Source organism: Saccopteryx leptura, chromosome 5 (genome assembly GCF_036850995.1).
Source record: "Saccopteryx leptura isolate mSacLep1 chromosome 5, mSacLep1_pri_phased_curated, whole genome shotgun sequence".
Lineage (NCBI taxonomy): Eukaryota > Metazoa > Chordata > Mammalia > Chiroptera > Emballonuridae > Saccopteryx > Saccopteryx leptura.
This window is the reverse complement of record NC_089507.1, coordinates 118,719,196-118,739,020: the sequence shown is the minus strand read 5'-3', so window position 1 is coordinate 118,739,020 and position 19,825 is coordinate 118,719,196.

Here is a 19,825-nt window from a genome sequence, read left to right as displayed (position 1 = left end):
GCTGAGGACTGCAGAGGGGAGAGCCTGGCAGTCAGCTGTTCTAACAGCAAAGCGAGAAGAGGTATCTGCCATGGGATCAGCTGGTGCCCAGTACTTCTGTAGAGTTAGATGAGGGCTGTTCAGCGGGAGAGGGAGAAGGGGCCCAAGTTCAGGCCAGGAAGTGATTTCAGATTCCCAGGAGCTGAGAAAAGAGTGGAAAGTGAACAGCCAGATGTAATGCAAGAAGAACATCAGGGCCTACAGTGGAGGCACCCCCAGGACTTCAGCTGAGCTAGGAATGGAGGTGGGGGGAGAGGGAGGACCTGTGAGGGCGCCGCACCAGACACTGACAGAGTGCAAACCTACTGCCACGAGGAGTCCAGTGAGACCCTGGGGCTCCCTGACTTTCCTGCTCCTCCCACCCCCAGTGCTGAGGAGCCTCTGAAGACATTATTAGCCTGAGGTCAATGCAATCAGGGGAGGGGTCACTGAAATTTTACTGAGAAATGAAGTGTGAAGCTTTTCAATATTACACTTGATTAGCCATATTAATTACTGACATGAGATGATGTTTAGAGATTTAAATGACTGGGGCTTTTTCACATTGGAATGTGATCAGCAAAGTCATGAGCCCCGAGTTTCACGGTCCCCCACCCCCGGACTGAGAAAGGACAGCCCCACCAGATGCACTAAGAGGAGCCTAAAGATTAGAATAAACTTATCTCCTCATTGCACCATGTGGGGCTGCTGGTCTGTGTTAACAGTGCACATGTGCTTCCATTCTCCTCCCAGAACCTCAGCCCCGCCATGCGGGCTTTCCAGGGCATCAACACCACGTGCATCTATTGATGTCCTCAGATCTGCTACATTGGGCACAGGGGCTGCACAACGGCATTCTGGGGGATGACCTGCATGCCATTGTACCATGTTGCCTTCTGCTTCTTCACACTTTGTTCATTTTGAGTTCCTCATCTCTGTGCTGAGCTCTCAGTGTGAGAAGATACTGGCTGTCCTCAGCCCCCAACTTATCCCTGGGGGCCTTCAGGCAAGTCCTCCCACCCACCCCAGGCTACAACAGTTAACTGCCGCCACAAGCACACCTTTATCCCCAGTACCCTTAAAGAAATCAACATTCTGACTTTTCTGTTGTCAATGCAATCGTTTAAAACATCCCTCCTCCAAAGGGCACAGTGCTAGACCATGGCCAGCTTCCTGTCACCGCATGAAACAATAATTTTGTTTTGTTTTGTTTTGTTTTAAACCTACAAGAGCTAAATTTTGCACCCCTTCTTCTCCATCTTTGCTCGTGGCCACATGGAGTTCAATGTATTTTGTGATTGTAACAGAACAACACTTCTACAGACAACACTACAGAGCTGCTGTGCATTTAAACAATGGGGACAGCTCCCTTCGAAACAAGCTCAGCTCCAGACCCTGGGGACAGCTGTGCTCCTGGATGAGCCCAGCCTCCACATTGGGACTCTATTTAGCCACTGGGAGAGGCTTGTGAGAACAAGTCATAGTGTCATGCTCTGTTCACCTATGGGTGCTCCAGGCCTTTCCTGGCCTCTTCGCTTATTCCTGGCCCTGCATCCTGTGTGGTCTGCGCATCTGAGTTCCTGTTTCCTGCCTTCCTGGACTCCAGGTCTCACTTTCCAGGCTTACAGTACCAGACACCTGATGCCACAACTCCTGGGCTCTGCCCACTCCAGCCCTGGTTCACCTGGGCACAGAACATGCTATCCTAGGTGGTGGTCTGGACATTTGTACCAGCCCTGTTCATTTGCAACTCAACCCCAGTATGGTCTTATTGGTCACAGCATCTTGAAGTAATTGAGTTTTTATTAGAAAAGATGGGGACAAAGGTAGGGGTTGAGAAAAATCATTTGACTCTAAAGACCATCTGAGCTGAGCTGGAAAGCAGGTGTTTTGAGGAACTTGGTGGGAATACTTAGCAACCAGTGTTGGGGCTGGGCTGTCTGTCTCAAGCTAGGAGGCACTGGTCATGACTAGCTTCACTATTATTTGGAGAGTCAATAAAGACTACATATGGGAAAACATTGTCCAATAAAGTCTGATTCAACTTGATAAAACTCTGGAATAAAACAAGAATAGAATTTTTTGTTTAGTCTGACATACAATTTGCTTTAAAATGATTAAAACAACCATGAACAAAAGCCATAGCCCTGAATCTTTGAGCTCTGCACATGAAATGCCTTTAATTTCATGGGTTGTTGGTAAGGGGGCAATTACCTTCTGTATGTCAATGAAGTGACTCCCTCTTTGCCAGATGCTGTGCAGGAAGAGGCTACCTCCCGAGGGGACATTGGATGTGTCCCCCCTCTGTAGGTGGGCCACCCTATTCCTTCACATTCTCATTATGGAACACAAATCTTACCCCAAGCCTTGACTACTGCTCCTCCTTTGTGGCATAATTTCTCAGAAGTGGGCACAGGACCCCTCAGAGGTGAGCAGGAAGATGCCGCAGGACACGGGGCAGCCCGTGTGAGGTCTGGGTCAGTCCAGGCGCTGCTCTGGGAGCCTGAGCCACTTCTGGAACCCATGTCCTGGGATGCAGTCAAGGGCACAGGTCCACTGTGGCCTTGCCTCACAGCGAGCAGGACAGATGTTTCGCTGAGAAGCCGCAGCACTGGGCACTGACTGTCCTTCCCTACTGACACAGGGCAACAGTGCCAGCATGTCCAGCCCCCTACAGGACTGCATTCCTTTCCAGCCCCTGCAGCCTCTGCTTTGCCACAGCAGTCTGTTACACATCACACAATCCAGCACCATGACCTCATGGCCACTAAGTAGGTGCTTATGTCCCTTCAAATCCTTTAATGGTGAATGAAGGTTTTTATTCCTCAAACAGAAATCAGGCTATAATGGGAGCCAGAGCTGCCCAACCTCTGTGCCAGTTGGGTTACCAGGTGTATGGACAAACTGATCCTCCTGCCAGCCCTCCCACCCAGCCTCCAACTGTGGTTCCAGTGGCCACACAAATAGTATCATTTCCTGTGACAGTCATGACATGAAAATAGCGTTACATGACAGCAAATCTTTCCATTGGATAGGTTTTGATGAGAGAGGGCCCAAGTTCCTCCAGAAACATCCTCCACTCTTCAGCAGTTTAGCCAGAGAACATCACTACCCACAGGAGGGGTGGCTGGGGCTCCATCCCCTCTACTGGGCAGACCTGAGTTCTGATGGACCACCAAACATGGGAAATGGAACATTCCTCATAAATCTAACGCCTCCAAATCCTTTCTGGCTGATTCTTGTTTTTCTCATTCTCACTCAAGGGGGGGCCTGCCAGGGCAACATCATGCCCTTTCCCTGTCTGGTCTCAGACTGGGAGTTCAGAAGTAGATGTGGAAACAGCCTGCCCTCCAGCCCCAGTCTCAGAGGAAATGGCCTCCTCTTGGCCTTCAGCAGGAAGACTCCAGAAAAGGCAACCATGCTCTGATTTGGAAGGTTTATGAAACACGTTACCCCTTAAAAAGCAGGAATATTTTAAAAACAAAATGTGTTATATTTTATAAACAAGAGTGGTTTTCAAACATTTCAAAGCAAAAGCAGTTTTTAAACATTTCAAAAAAATATTAGATGGTGAGTCAATGTCTATTCTATTTTCTCTCATTTTGAACATACAATATATGCACACATTACACTTGGGGCAGATCCTTTTTAGGATGTAAATACAAAGGAAAGAAACTGGCATTGGAAGTCCTGATTCTGGAGGGGGTGCCTTGGTACCAACCTTGCACCTGGGGCATCTGTCTGTTCATCTTCAACCTCTGTCACCTTCCTAGCTTGTGTTTGCTGATCTGATCAACAAGGGGTTTGGCTAACGTCCCACTCTCACACCACCGTGCGTGGAGAGGTCCCAAGGCCGGCAAGTCAGACTTGGAGCCAGGTCATTACCTACTTCTAACAATATCAGGTAATAAGCATTTCCGTCCAATTTTACTGCCGTCCGTTAGAACTATTGTCAAGGGAGTGATCAGGTTTGGGTACCATAAATGCAAAAACAACATAACATTTGAAAAATCTTAATATATTCTTGTGTCTTAAAATTGTAAAAACCTTATATTGGTTTCAGGACTTTTGTGCTAGACTTTGATTCTTCTCCCGCAGAGTCCGAGAGGAAGTCTTCCCTTTCTTGCAGCGTTGCCGCCGTGGCCTGTGACACAGCGCCCACTCCCCTGGCACGTGGACGGCGTCCTGTGCACACTGCAGAAATAAAGCTGGTGCATGTGGTCAATTCCATGGTGGAGGCTTTCCTAGCAACATAATGACACCAAAGCCACATAATAACCTTTGGTCTTTGGCTCTATAACGCATTGTGGCCATTAGTCTCACTAGAAAATTCAAAGGATATTTTGCAAGTAGAGTGTGATTTGAACCTGAAGTTGTTTTTTTAATTAAATTTATTGGGATGACACTAGTTATATATGATTATACAGGTTTCGGGTACCCAATGCTACAACACATCACTGTACACTGTATTGTGTGTTCACCCCCCATCCCAGCAAGTTGTATTCCTCCATCACTTTTTGTGCCCCAATACCCTCCTGCCTCTCCCCCAGCCATCATCACACTGTTGTCTATTTCCATGAGATACTTTTTTTTTTTTGTCCTTTAATACTCTATCCCTCTACCTCTCAAGTTTTGACATTTGGAGTCCCTCAGTTGTTTTCCAACCTGCTAATACCAAACTGGCGGGCACAAGATTTTCACCCTTCCAAGGGAGGCAGAGGCTGGGCGAAACATGGGATAGGACTGTTCTGTTCTGGCCCTGGCTAGTGAACTCCCTATGTATGGCTGGCCAGGGTAAGTGAGCTCCAGGGTCTCTTCTCCTCTTCCCGGTGAGCAGCTGCTTCTTCACCATCGGTGGTTCTTGCTAACAGGTCAGATCCTCGGTCCTGTCCTACTTCTGCTGCGTCTGCCGCTCTGCGGCTGTGTCCCAGGAAAGTGACGACTTGTAACCAAAGGCAAATGGCTGACATCGCCGAACAATTGTCAGTACGCTTGTGTAATTCGCTTTCCAATTTGTTTGCTTGGCACTAGAGAGGATCAATGAACACTTTGGGATTGGTACGTTAGGTGCAGTGTGGGGAACATTTCTCTGATAGATTTCATAAAAGACTGAACCAACAATTCTGTGCTGTGTGTAGGATTTTCTAACTAAAGAGTGTTTTCATTATTGCTATATTTAAATTATTTCCCTGCCACAGTTTCTCCAGAAGTGTATATGCTATTAAATAAGAAATCTCAAAAGTGTCTTCTGTGTATAAAAATTTAATAAAATGTTTTAAAATCCTGAATTGAGAATCATACATTATACTTCAAACATAATCAGGGTCTTATAGTTTTTAACATTCTGAAGTCTTCATTTCAAATAGCTTTGTTAATCATGACAATTTTGTTCTATCATCTTCTAATATTACAAAGGAATACTATACACTTAGGTCAATGCTTATTGTTAATGATAGTAAATGTTAAAAGCTTTATTTCAAATAGATTGTTTTAAATTTCAACTTGAGAGTTTTAGATTTACAGAAGGCTTGCTAAGATAGAATAAGGAATTCCCATATCATTACATATAATGGAGTATTACTCAGCCATAAAAAAGAATAAAATGTTGCCATTTGTGAAGCATGGATGGACTTAGAGGGTTTCATGCTAAGTGAAATAAGTCAGACAGAGAAAGACTAATACTGCATGATTCCATTTATATGTGGAATCTAAAAAAATAAAAATGAGCAAAACAAAATAGAAAAAACTCATGGATACAAAGAACATTTTGAAGGTTGCCAGATGGGAAGGGGTTGGGGTTGGATGGAAAAGAGAAGAGATTAAGAAGTACAGACTGGTAGTTACAGAATAGTCACAGGGATGTGAAGTTCAGCACAGGGAATGCAGTCAAAAACACTTGTAACTACGTATGCTGTCAGGTGGGTACTAGACTCATCAGGGCGATCACTGTGTAATTTATATAAATCTCTAATCACTTGAAACTAATATAATAATGTATGTCTACTGTAATTCAAAAAATTTTAAACTATTAAAAAAAATTCCTGGCCTTGGCTGGTTAGCTCAGTTGGTTAAGAGCATCGTTCAGAAACAACTAGGTTGCAGGTTCAATCCCCAGTCCAGACACACACACAGGAAACAGCCCCCAAAAAAGGAATTACCGTACACCCTTTACCTAACTCTCCCTAATGTTAACATCTCATAAAACCACAGTATATTTGTCAAATTCTCAAAACTAAGAAATTAACATTAGTAAAGTATCAATAACTAAAGACTTTATTTTCATTTCTCCAGTTCCATTATTCTTATTTTTCTGTTCCAAGATACCATGTTATCAAAAATAGTCAATAGTCAATGCCACATAACAATTTTGTGAAGATTTGTTGATGGGCAGTTAGGCGGGCTGTGTGCCATTGGTGGCTGTTATAAAGGATACTGCATCATTTTTCATGTATCTGTGGGTGCTGTCTCCCTGCTTTTAAAAAGGACTGAGAAAGGTGAGCTCATTATTCCATGGGATACCAGCTAGCAGTCCCAGGTCATTACCCAGATCTTTTTAAAAGGTGCCTCTCTTCCAGAATAGAGTTTTAAGGAATCAAAGGATACTACATTCCATTCTTAATATGAAAATCTTAGGTTAAGCTTTTAAAATACTTGCATGCAGGCCCTGTGTGCTGGATGCATATTTGCAGATAGGGTAATACCTGGTTACCATTGTCAGTGTCTCTGGTGGGGAGTGGAATGTTTTTATTGAAATTTCTCCTGTTTGTTTTTCAGAAAAAAGTAATGAAAGCAGATCTACAATCTGGGTCTGGTTTTAATCAGAGCATAATCTTTATGAGACAATGCAAGGCTAAAATTTTTTTAATATGATATTTTTAAAGAAAAATACGTGTTCCAAAAGAACACAAACCAATCACCCTTGGAAGAATGACGGAAAAAAGAAATCTTGTGCACAAAAGAGAAGCAGGAAATTCCAGAGGAGTTTCAGACGGAGGAGGGGGAAGACATAGGTCTATATTGCTATTTACTAGGTTATTTCTTAGTATAGTGCAATATCTGGTTTTGTTGAACAACCGAAATTCAGTTTAGAGGAAATTGCAGAATTCAGATTCCCTGAAGTGAGAACATAGTGATGATTTACTGAACATATTACATGCACACTATGTGTCCCGTGACCCATGGGCCCTTTAAATAAATATTTCATCCTTTTCAGAGAATCTTCCCATTCTGGTCATTGATCCATTTTATATAAGTTGATTTAACAACTAAGTAATTTGTAATATCCCTGAAGATATTTTTCATATTTTCTTTTAATGGTACATTCCACTGATTGGGGGTAAAAAAGTAATTTGGCATGACTTCAGGGTTAGTTGTTGAGATTTAAAGGCATTTTCATAAAATGCTCTACTATAGTGGGAATAGTAAAATCTCAATCTTCCAATAAAGCTGCAAAACTATTAATGGATTTCTAGGTACTGTTGTTTTGTGTTCAGACTCGGTGGAATATATTTTTCATTAAGTATGAAAGTGGTCCAAGTGTGTTTTACACTAGGTGTGTTAACTTTATTGTTTCCTGGAGTGTCTATAATTTCAAAATTAATCTAATCTTCTCTTATATGTTTTTCTTTCATGAATTTTGGCTTTTTTTTTTTTTTTGCAGACATAATGACTCAACCATGGAGACTAGAAACTTGCAAGATAAACCCAATAAAAGCATAAATAAAGTCAAAAGTTGCAGAGAACTGAGATTTACCAAGTGATATGCAGTCTGGTTCCATTCCTGCCAAAACTTCCATCTGAAGTGTATTCCGATGCAGCCCATTCAGTGTCTGTTTGTGCCAGTTTCATAGCATGAATCAAGTCCTGAAGGTCAGATGAGTAAAGGAAGCACCATTTAAAAATTCATCTTTGGATTAGAAGAGTGTCTCTTTTTTTATTCCTATTGTCTTGTCTCTTTCCAAAGCAAAAAATGTTAAATTTTTTTGTGACTGAAATAGTCGCATGTTAGAATTCCCTAAGACTTAAACTTCAATTGCTCTTATACATTTCAATGTCCTAAATCCACCGCAGAAAGAAAAAAAACACTAGACACATTACATGTCTAATATTTTTCTATCATTATTCTCCATTTAGTTCCCAATGCTATAAATTACATGTTTACTAGAATGAGTACTTTTTCCTGTTGCTTAACCCCCATGATCTACAGAAAGTGGTAAGAGCTCATCCATTATCTGAGCTGTTGGTCCTATGACAGAATTCATACCTATATCCGCTTGAGCAAATAGGTTGATGGTGAAGGTCCATGTGGACTTTCTGCTTGGAAATCCCACTTTATAGTCTCTGTGACATAGTTCCTGCTAGTGATGTTTCTCCATGGAATAGTGATATTGAGTATCTTTTCATATGTTTATTAGTTATCTGTATATCTTCTTTGGTGAATTGTGTGTTCCAATGTTTTGCTCATTTAAAAAACAGACTTGTTAAGAAAAAGAAAGGACAAGCCACAGACTAGGAGAAAATGCTTACACGTCACATATCTGATAAAAAAAAAACTGGTATTCACAATGTATTAATAACTCCCAAAACTCAGTAATAAAAAACAAACAACCTTATTTTTTAAATGAGCAAAACATTGGAACACAAAAGAGATATACAGATAACTAATAAACATATGAAAAGATACTCAATATCATTATTCCTTGGGGAAAATGCACATTAAAACCACAATGGGATCCTATTGTGCATCTCTTAGAATGTTTGAAATTAAAAAGACTGACCATATTAAGTGTTGGCTAGGATGTCAGTGAACTAGAACTCTGGGGGAGAACATAAAACGGTACAAATACCTGGGAAACAGTTTGATACCTTGTTAAATAGTTAAATGTACACAGACCATATTATTCAGCCATTCCACTTCTATTTACTTAGGTGAAATAAATGCTTATGTCTGTACAAAGATTTGTGTGCAAATATTTCTAGCATCCCTGCTTGCAGTAGCAAAATAAAAGAAAGTAAAAGAAATCAATACTGAAAACAACCCCACTGTTCATCATCAGATGAATGAATAAACAAATTGTGGCATATCCATACAATGGAATACTATTCAGCAATGAAAAAGAAATGAAACATTGAGACATGCAATGCCATGGATATAGCTCAAAATAATAATACTGGTGAATGAAGCCAAACAGAAAAACAGCAGACCCTGTATGGTTTCATCATATAGAACTCTAAACAGAAAGAAATTTTGAGATGATGAACACTTTGATCACTTTGTGGTGATGGTTTCATGGGTGTATGTATGTTTCAGCATGAACGACATTATACACTTTACATGTGTACAGTATATACTTTGCTCATCAGTCCTCAATAAGGCTGCCAAAAAAAACAGGGCAGGTCTTCCCCAGGTGATGGGGGGGGGGGGTAGGCCCTGAGACAGGAGGAGGCGAGACCAGAGGCAGCAAGACAACTCAGGAAGATACTGAGAAATCCAAGCATCCTTATACAAAGAACCAACCCCCTGGTTGCCAATTTTATGTAAGTTACTCTAATATAAACCTAAAAACTCAGCTTGATTAAGGGTGACCTCATTTGCAGGAAAATAATAAATAAGAAATAATGAGCAAGGCCTCTGCTAGTAGCTAGTACAGTCACAGCCGCTCTGCTGCTTACACAAAGGCGGCCCTGGTGGCACTGGCCTGTCCCCCTCGGCAGGGCACTGTCCTGTGCATGGTCTGCATAGCAGTCTGCAGCAACCCGGTCCTGCAGACCACGTGGTTCACTGGAAACAGCACCAACCCCCAGAATCTTTCCTCTGCCATTAACCATAGGTAGCCTTTGGAGAGTCACCCAGGCCTTCACACCTTGCATTCCTGCCCACTGTGACAGAAAGACTATGATGGGGCCTTGAAAACCGACATGGGCTCTATCAATTTGTTTTGACCAGGAGGGGAGAAAAAAAAGGAGGGGCTGGTTCTGGGGTTCAGGTATTACATTCCTTCCCTGGAGGAAATCTAATATTAAGAATGTCCCAGGAATTTTTATTACTCTTTACTAAGACATGCAACATGCTATTAAACAGGGCTGTCTGGGATCAAACTGTGAAAGGCGTGCTCCGTCTCACCTGCATCCCCACTGTTTCTGCCCCCCACTGCTACCTTCCGAGCCCTTTTTCCCACCAGTCCTGCAACAAGGACCCTTCACCACCCCCTCTGTTGTCCCCAGGACCCTGGGAAGACCCTCTGGGTGAGGCTTGCTTCCTGAATTCCCAATTTAATCTGTTCCTTGCTTCTACGTTCCACCGTCAGGGTGTCAGTCACAGCTGGTATGAAGGAGCTTCTCCAGATGAATTCCCACTCAGGATGGCATATAGACTAAGGCCCTTCACCTTTCAAGAGACGTTTTCATTCTAAGGAAATGCTTGCTTACTCCAAAGAATGTGTCTCTAGTGGTAGAATTTGATACCAAGTAGCTAGTTCTTTGAGCATGGATTGAAGGTGGTCTATCAAAACAAATCTTTAAACTTGGTGTCTTCAGATCTTTCTATGGGAACTCACATACATTAAACTTCCCAAAAATAAGTGTCAAAAAGACATATACAATCTCTACTGCAAACTCTTCACAGGAAAGAATGGAATAAAAAAAGTTTTTTTTAAATGAGAAACTGATGTACTGACTGAAGGCTGCTGCTACCCATACTAAGTGCTTTCAGATGCTGTTAGTGCCTGAAGTTCAAGTTAGTAGTTCCAGTGATTTAGCTCCATATACTCATATGACCTAGAGTATAAAGTGAATGGCGGCGGTGTGGAAAAAATGTGCTGATGACACCAAAATAGTTTGGTAAAAGCTATGGAGGATTGTGAGGAACTTACGAAGGATCCAATAAACCCGAATGACTGAGCAAACACAAGGCCAACTATATGCTACAAAGGAGAGAAAAGACAGTAGACAGTGGAAGGAATAACTTAAGCTCTGTATAATTAAGTTATACACACTGAGGGACTTGGAATTTATGTTTGTCTCAAAGGAGAAAGATCTACTAGCCCAGTGGTTGGCAAACTCAGTCAACAGAGCCAAATATCAACAGGACAACGATTGAAATTTCTTTTGAGAGCCAAATTTTTTGAACTTAAACTATAGGTAGGTACATTCCTTATCGAGGTAGCGCCCGCACGTGGTATTTTGTGGAAGAGCCACACTCAAGGGGCCAAAGAGCCGCATGTGGCTCACGAGCTGCAGTTTGCTGACCAGGGTTCTAGAGGAATCAAATAAATAAAAATAATTCAGTAAAATCATTTAGTCTGCAACGGTCCCTAAAAAAAAGGCCAAAAAAGTCTCAGTATAAATTCAGAAAACAAATGGAAAATACCTATACAGGTAAACACTGGGAGAACAGGGCTGGGTGCCTGCCTAACGAGCTTCTTTCCTGCTGACTTTGTCCTGAGGTTTCCCCCAGTTACCCTCACCCCCACTCTGCATTCAAGAAAGTTGACTTTTCCTCATTCCCCGAGATAGGTCTGCACCAGCAGTCCGTACAGTGTGATCCGCAGACCAACAGCAGCAAAATGACCAGGCAATACATTAGAAATGCCAACTACTAGGCCCCATCCCTTATACACTAAATCTCAAACTCCAAGGTGGCACAATGCACTCTGCATTTTAACAAAGCCCCCAGGAGATCTGGCTCATGCCAAAGTTTGAGAACCACTGGCTTAAAGTAGTTCTGATCATTTCATCCCCCTTTGCCAATGATTATATTAGTAAGAATGGATTCCCTTTATGCTAAGATACAAGTAAAATCTGCTTGGGGCTTTTAAGAATAGTCTTTCTCCCTAATGAAAAGAGAAAGACACTACAGCATTTGGCCATAGTTGAAGGACGATGTGATATCTGAAGTTACAGCAGCCATCTTGTGGCCGTCAGAGTGTACACCTGAGGACTGCAGAGCGCAGGGTCATGTCTCTGTGCCACTGATTTAACCAACCTTGGCCCCGCCCTACCTCCAGGATGTCTGACTCTGTGAGGAAGTAAATGCCACTTTGGGTCAGCCATATTAGTCCTTGCATCTGAAAGTATCTCCCAAAGCACACTCTTTCCTTCTCCACTATGGCACAGAGGGAACAAACCCAAACAAGCAATTGTTCAGAAGCAGTAAGACAAAAAAATGGAACACAGATCTTCTTTCTTATCTTTCTTACATGAACAACATAAGAGCTATGTTCCCTGATCTTCCAGCACGTGTACTTTTGAGGTTCATTGTCTTTATATACTGTATTAATATAATACATATTTACTTTTCTCACAGTTATTTGTGAAGTCACTTTAGTAATAGAGCTATGTAAGAACATAAAAGTCCCTCCTAGGGCCAGTACGCAATCTATCTGGCATCGGGACCCATGTGACTAAAGGGTCCGTTGGGAAGAAAGGCCAAGGCTGTGGCAGTTCTCGATCTCAAACTTGCAAAGTCACTGCTGCAGCAGAGCTCTTTGTTTCCCTTAAAAACACATCATGCATTGGCCATTTATGGATCTATCCAACTCTTAATGTTGCTATTTATATTATGGATTAAGAGATGACATAGCAGAGGCAAACTTCATCTCTAGGATCACTTTCATAAAAAATAAAATGCCACGACAGAGGAAGGATAAGGCATCTGCACAGACAGCAGGCAAAAGGCACTTTCTGCTGACTGTGTCTTGATAGCCCAGCCACGTGCATTGCATGAGACTGTAAACAAAGTCACAAGAAATTGGGCAGAGAGTGGGACGATCAACCAAAGGAGCACATCCTCTTTTCTGCACCCTCTCAGCTTCACTTTAGAATTAAGCCCCCAAATGACTAACTACAAAAACAGATGGGTTTGTCATCTTGCCCTGTAGGTCAGTAAACCAGGCTTTACAGGACTGACAGCAGGCATTGTTCCAAAACCAACTGTCCTCCTCTGAGAACTCCCTGTCAGCTGTCAAAGAAGCCTGGCTCCATGGAAGTGAGCTCTCAGAGAGTGCAAAAGGGGAGAGGAGATCTCTCAGAGACAAAAAGCAGACTTTGTAGGATTTGGGGACTTAAGTATGTACAATACCTTTCAGTGCGTGCGAGGCCATTAAGGAAGCCGGCAGCATCTGGACCCCATATGCCCAAGCAGGTCTCCCTGTGAGAAGAGGCTGCCCTGGTTTGCCCTGTAACTCAGTGCAGGTCATGAGAGAAGGTACCCAGGCACCCAGCCAGAAAAGTGGAAGGGCTGGCTCCTGGGTGCCATTAGAGGCCAGGCTTCTTTATCTAGTCTGGAGCCATGATTTTAAGGTTTCTTTGTGTTCATTTTCTGCCTTTGAAAGTTGAGATAATTCTTGTTTCATCATGGAGTGAAGATAAAATAGCATAGGTGATGGGAGGAGACATTTGATTACGTTAGCTTATATGACCCCTGTGGCAGTAACAGTTATGTACTCACCAAAACCTATTTCCCAGATTTCTTTGCAGATAGGTGAGGCCATGTGACTGAGCTCTGACTGGTGGAATGTCAGCAGAAAAGACGTGCATCTCATCTAGGCCTGGTCCATAAAATCCCACCTCATCCATTTTACACAACCTCTTTCCTCCTGCTGGTCATATGTATGGGATCCAGCAGACCACTCCCAAAGCACAGGACACAGTGGAGCCATGAGATGAAAGAAGCTCAGGACTCTGAATAACTGAAGTCACTGCCTAATAGGAACATCCGCAGAAGATTTTTTTTTGGATGAAAAATATAACTTGCATTGCGCTAAACCACTCTAGAGTTCAGGGATATCAAGTATCACTTCCCCTAACTAAAAGAAGCTCTGATCATCTCCTGGGCCAGCGATTTTCAGCTGGTGTGCCACAGCAGGAAGACTGCTTTGCCACCAGAATTTTTATTTTTATTTTTTTGGATTTTTCCGAAGTCAGAAGCAGAGAAGCAGTCAGACAGACTCCTGCATGCGTCCGACTGGAATCCACCCGGCATGCCCACCAGGAGGCGATGCTCTGCCCATCTGGGGTGTTGCTCCATTGCAATCAGAGCCATTCTCGGTCCTGAGGCGGAGGCCGTGGAGCCATCCTCAGCACCTGGGCCAACTTTGCTCCAATGAAGCCTTGGCTGTGGGAGGAGAAGAGAGGAGAGCGACAGAGAGGAAGGAGAGGGGGGATGGTGGAGAAGCAGATGGGCACTTTTCTAGTGTGCCCTGACCAGGAATCAAACCCAGGACTTCCACTTTCTGGGCCGACGCAAGTCTACCGCTGAACCAACTGGCCAGGGCCGCAGCTTGTGAGCCACATGCGGCTCTTTGGCCTCTTGAGTATGGCTCTTCCACAAAATACCACGTGTGGGCGCTACCTCGATAAGGAATGTACCTACCTATATAGTTTAAGTTTAACAATTTTGACTCTCAAAAGAAATTTTAATTGTTGTACTGTTGATATTTGGCTCTGTTGACTAATGAGTTTGTTGGTCAAATAAAAAGGTTTAGGTTGTCAAATAAAAAAAATGACAACAGCCAACACAATAATAGCTGTCTGGTATGAATGAATCAAAATTATGCCTTTTTTTTTCCAGATCAGCAAAAAATATGTTTTTGGGTGTCCCACAGAATTTTAGTAACCAATTTATGTGTGCTATGAGAAGAAAAAGGTTGAAAATCGCTTTGCTAGGGTCACTGGGAGCTGGGGCAGGGAGGGCGGCAGGGATGGCACACCCATCAGAGGGATGACTCAGTGGCGCTCAGGGAGCAGCACAGCTCCTGCTCCCTGGATGACCCCTGACCAGTGCTGGGATGCTCCGGATGTTTAAACACTGACAGCCCGCACCACCAGCTGGCTATCAGTGTTTAAACAGATAGCCAAGGGGGCAGTGAGCAGACCTCAGGGATCTCAGGGTCTGAAAGAGATGAACCCAGCCTAATCACCATCAAGGAAGTCTTTCTTTTTTGGGAGACAACTGTGGTCAAACACAATCCATACCATCTCTTGGAAGCTACAGTGTTCCCTGCCATTGAATTAATCTATAGTTGGATGTTGACAAGGAGGGAGAATTGGTGAATGCATACCACCAGGTTAATATCAATTTCCATTGGCTTGGTAATTAACCTGCATTAAATATAAATGTGTTTAATATAAAGTCAGCTCTACAAAATCTTATTCTAAAAATTGCAATTAATATTTCAATGAAATATTTGGCCAAACTTTTTTATGCATGAATAGCCAGAAGTGAACAAATTCATTTTCGATGCTCAAATATTATCTCACTTTTTTCGGTTATTTTTTTTTTGTTGTGGCAAAATATACATTACAGGAATTTGTCATTTTAATAATTTTAAGTGTACAATTCAGTGGCATTAATATAGTCACAAAGTTGTGCACCATCATCACAATCTATTTTTCAAAACTTTTTCTTCATTCCAAATAGAAATTCTCTAACCATTAGGCAATACTTTCCCTGGCATTGGGTGGTTTATAGGGTTATGTTTATGGAGATTGTGGTTTCTCTTGAGCATAAGTAGATCACTACTAGTCATCCCTGTATCGGAATAGTTCTAGAGGTACCACTCACTGAGGGACTTAACAACACGGGCAGAATGGACTGGTGTTAGCCAAGGCATGAAGGCAGGAAAGCCTAGGCTAGAAGGACATAAAGTTAGAAAGGAAATTTGGGCTGCAGGGGTCAGCAACCTTTAATAGCAAGTTTTTTTATAAATGGCCAAATGGGAGTCGTGTAGTCCCTGTCACTATGACTCAACTCTGCTACCATAGCACAGATGCAGCCACCAGCAACCTATAAATGAATGGATATGGCTGTGTTCCAATAAAACTTTATTTACATAAACAGGCACTGGACCAGCTAAGTAAACAACGGGCCACATATTGCCAGCAAAAGGGTATTATAACTTGACCAAAACTGGAAAAGTGATTTGGCCATAGGGTAATACTAGAATTAAAGGGAGCTGGGAGGCTGTTAGTGTTTGGGGTAAGCTGGAATTGGGGTATTGAGAGCAGAAATGAGGAGGCCAAATTTATAAGGTGTGGTAACTTAGTGGGTATGGACAGACATGAAGAGAGCCTAGTGAAAGATGGCTTCCAATCTGGGGCCTGGGGGCTGAGATTTAGGGACTGCAAGGCAAGCTCGTGAGCAATATAATGAGGAGGACTTGGGGGCCAGGAGGGCCGTGGGATGGCTCTGCGCTGGCGACAAGTGGTGTCAGGCGGCAGAGCCTCCTTTGTTTGTGCCGGAGGCCATGTGGACACAGCTGACCTGGGGATCCAGGGTGACCCCTGAGCCTTTGAGCAGACTGCACCTGACACTTCCCAAGTCCAGCCAAACCTGGGCTCTGAGCAGGCAAGAATCAGGATCCCTGAGCTGCTAGACATCTCGGAGGACAGTCAACGCCACGCCAGCAAAACCAGTCGCACCTGAGGCAGGCAGGCGGAGGCCGTGCCAAGTGATCATGGAAGCTGCGTGTGTGGGCCAGATTGCTTTCTAATTACACTGCATTCCAGACAAGACAAAACTGTGCCTCTTGAAAAGCGTGTATGTGGAGTAAGGGTAAGTCTAGCGAGGTCAGGCCTAGTGGAAATCGGAGCGAGGATTCATTGCCATTCTGGAAGGAAGAGCAGGGGGCAGCTGGGGAGGCCGTGCGTGGCTCAGCTGAACACCTTGGACACGCTGTGAGAGACCAAACGCAGCTTAACAGAGTAGGTGGTTCTAGGACAGAATGTGCCCTTTTACTATGAATATCTCATCATTCTCTCTGGAACTTAATATAACACCCTCCTGGAAAAATCATATAAAGACTTTTTTTTTCCTGCCTGTGTTCTGTAGCAAACAGTCTCCCTGCTGCTCTGCGTGCTGAGACAATTTAGTTGAAAAGGAGCCACCTTTGAATATGCCACATTTATGTCTGACAAAGAGGCCGTTTACCCACCAAGTTATACACTTTCTTGCTGAGTGCAAATGTTAAGGTTTGGCAGATATTGAAAATGCTATTTTGATATTTTATGCATTTTCTTGGCACTCTATTTTAGAAGTGCATCAATAAAAAAATATTTGTGAGTTAAAATATAAATATAAAGCTAGCACTCGGGATTATTTATTCCCAGGCAATCAATCAAGAAATCTATTCAGAACAATTTCAAACAGGGTTCCAGTTAAATGAGTAATCTTTCTATTTTCTTTTCCTATGGTACATGGTTTTTGAAAAAAGATAAAGTAGGAAAAGAATTAAAAGTCACTCTGAATCTCAGAGAGTCAATATGAATATCAGACTGCCAATTTTTTAAAGGAATGAAATGGGTTTAATTATGCTGAAACAAATACTGATCTTAAAACTATTGAAACTAAATACTACTCACTATATTAACATGCACAATATTCTAACTGCAACCAGTGATTCCAGGACTTTTTGGCAACTCATAATTTTTTTCAAGATGAAGGATCAGCCAGCTGTTTCCCAGTCTCATCAGCCTGGTCCCAGGTAGTCCAGACCAAGGACATCTCCACTCATTTCAATGGACGAGTTTCCATTGTACTTACACACCATGTGCTCTGGCTGTACTTTTTGGGAAAATGGTTAAGAAGCACTGATGATAAAAGTTAGGCATGGGTTCTTTATGTTTCATTCCCAGCAGTGCATTCTGGGGGATGAATAGACCCATGTAAGGAAGACTGAGCTGAGGCAGGCATAGTAGAGTAGTCACAGGGAAGGGAGTAGGTTGGTCTTCATACAGGGCTTTTTCTGATCAAAGGTTCCTCTTCCTGGACTGTGTTCAAGGTGAGTTTGGCCTTGGCAGGATGTGATGGAAAGGCCCAGGTGGCTGGGTCAGGGACAGATTCCACTTCAGTGTCAGTTCTCCTGGTTTGGAATCCCAGGTTGGCCGCAGGCTGGTGGGTCCTGCCCTGCACTTGAAGGTGCATGATGCGCAAGGGTTTGGCAAACACAGTGCTGAGAATCTGTGCTTGTAAGTGGGTGAGTAAGAAGTCGATCCCAGACTACACCAGCTCCTCCCGGCTCCACTCATGATCAGCACAGTACAGGCTGCACTCAATGCGGACCCGGCTTCATGTGTGGTTGGCCTTGGTGTCTAAGAGAAAGGTAGAACTCCTCCCTCCCTCCCGGGGGCCTCACGCACAGGCCTGCTCTGATGATGACAGGAGGATCTTCCACTGATCACCCAGGTAAGCAGTGGAGAAGGTGGAGTTGTCTTCATTTTTCCTGTGTGTCCCTTTGTGTGCACTTGCAGATACCCTCCTCCATCTGCAGGGACCCAAAGACCTCCTGCTCTCTACCCCTTCCCCCCCCCCCACCCGCTGCCTAACAGAGCCGACCCCCAATGAGAACTCACGTGAGTCTATGAGATCTTACGGGAAATTTTCTGTGAGCGTCTCCTCCTGTCAGATTGGCAGAGAGTCCTTAGTTCAGGTGGTAGAGTTTCAGATGTTGTTTCCTGTTTAGGGCTTTCAGGCAGCAAATGGCAGAAAAAGACATGTGAGGAACATCTCTGTACAGATGGCACCCAAGTCCGGTCCCACTATCCCTGTGCTCTGAGCACACAGAGTTGACTCAAGGAAAAAATACGCTGATTCTTAGAAAAGAAGTTTGGATGTGAAAGCCAGTTCATCTGTGCTAATTTTGGTCAATTACATGGTTGGGACCGCAGTACATGACTGTCAGACAGCAGGTAATGGAAAGAAGTCCCGTCCCCTCAGCAGCAGGGAGGTCTCTATCTCACTGTGGATCTCCTCCAAATAAACTTGGCAGGCTTCCCCTCTTCAGCCCATTCTGGTCTGGCCTACTTTCCCTGCCTTCCGTTGACAGAGCCCTGTGGCTGTAGCCTGAGAAAGGAAGTGACCTGCTGGGATGAGAGGTTTTCCCTGGTGACATCCATCCAGCTGGCCACAGTGGAGGCTCATCTGGGGCCTATACATACAGAGTTTCAGAATGTGCCAAGGTCAGCAAAGAGAAGATCTCTGCACAGAGTCTCCCCAACCTGAGGGGCGAGTGGGCAGGGCTGAGTGGCAGATCTGAGCCCAGACTTTACTTCTAATCTCTTCGGTCTGTGGAACCCAAACTACACTCGGGGACTGGCCTGGTTGAAGAGACAAAAAGAAGAGACAAGCCAAGGTCACAGCTGAAAATCTTCAGACACTTTTGCAGATCAGATGGAAGCAGCTGTCTTGGCTGCCAGGGTGCCCGACATTCAGCTCCGCGTGGTTTTGATGCCGGAGAATTGCTCCTGCCGGAGAATTGCTCCTGCCAGAGTACTCCATCATCATCTCTGAGTGACTGCTTTTATCTGGTTGGCCCTCAACACTTTGGATATTATCATTATTCGCTTCTAATTGGTCTTGGTGCCAAACTTAGAGACATCATGAAATTAGAAAAAACAATGCTGAAGGGAAAGGACACCAACTTGAAGTCTGGTGTTTGATAAAAGACTTGCCCTAATTGAACGGAGATCTCTGGGTCAGGTCTCACCAAGTCTCCGCACGGCTCTGCAGCTGGAAGGGAGATCGTCCCAGCAGATACCCTCTGGAGTCCCCGAGAACAGGCTGTGCACATTGTATTGAGTGGCCTCAGAGAGGTGGCTCCCACTTGGCATGGCAGACAGCTGTCTGTTTGATTTGCTTCCAGAAACACATGATCTTCCTGCCTTTGGAAGGAGACATGTTTTGTGGGACCAGAAAAGTGCAGAAAAGTCCTGCCCACTTAAAAAGCCAGGCTGTGCTGTCTAATGTTGATTGTTACTGAGGTCTTGAGAAGGGCCTGACCTGCTAGGAGGACAGCCCTGGGCTGGCTCTACC